We start from the raw sequence: 1,165 nt of genomic DNA on the forward strand, positions 1-1,165 counted from the left end.
ACAGCGAAGTGTTGAGCCCCAGCTGGACCAGTTTGTGAATGAGCTGTTGAGGGATGATTGTGTTGAATGCTGAACTGAAGTCTATGAACAGCATTCTGACGTATGAACAGCATTCTGACGTATGAGAACTTTCACAAACTCTAAAAACATTTACACATGTGTTAACCATTATACAGTATTTTTGTTGTTTACTTGTTTGATTTATGCTGTTTAACAATAATGCAAGACTGTTGGGGGGAACAAAATAGTACTGCCACAGCTCTGACTTCCATGCATCAATGGTGGAACACATGAACCTCACTCCTGGAAGAGCTGGTGTTTGTGGACCAAGAAAATGAGTAAACATTTTGATTTTTTTTTCTTTTGTTGAAAGACTCTAAAAATAGTTACATATGTATTCACTGTGCTCCCGTACTTCTGTTATTTTCTTGTTTGATTAATGGCTGCTTAGCATTAATGTAAAAATGTTAGAGAAAATGCCATTGCCATAGACTCAGACTCAGACTCAGACCAAATTCTACAATTTTATTTTCTTGTTTGAATAGTAGCTGTTTAACAAATTGAATAATTATTTTTTTTAAATGTAGTATTCACAATAAAATATGTGGTAAATTAGAACACTCTTCTTTTTACTTTAGTCCACAAATGTGTTATTGTTTGTGATACACGTGATTAAAACGTTTTATAGACGTTCAGGTCTGACTGGACCGATTTTGGACCTTTTTAGAACATTGGTCAAATTCAGATGTGCCTTTCACGATGTTGCACAATGGGTGTGTGATTATTTTATATGCAGGCTTATACTTAAATTATGCAGCAACACATCTTATAAACATCCAGAAGATGACACATTTAGACGTCCAGGGACGTGCAGAAAAGACGTGTGACGTGTAATCAGAAGACGTCAAAGACGTCGGTTCAATTTTCATTTTGGATATATTTTTCAACCATGACGCATGACGGCGGAGGGACGTCTTTTCAACGGTCATTAAACGTCCAAATGTTTGCTGGGATCTTCTGATTTCTCTCAACATGGGGACAGGAGAGCTGTCAATCAATAAATTGGGAAAAAAAAAAGTAACGCCTTACTTATTTGAAAAAGTAACTAAGATATTCTCTTGTAAATTAAAAAGTAATGCGTTACTTTACTAGTTACTTGAAAAAA

This window comes from Sinocyclocheilus anshuiensis, unplaced genomic scaffold (assembly GCF_001515605.1).
Source record: "Sinocyclocheilus anshuiensis isolate Anshui unplaced genomic scaffold, SAMN03320099.WGS_v1.1 scaffold2189, whole genome shotgun sequence".
Lineage (NCBI taxonomy): Eukaryota > Metazoa > Chordata > Actinopteri > Cypriniformes > Cyprinidae > Sinocyclocheilus > Sinocyclocheilus anshuiensis.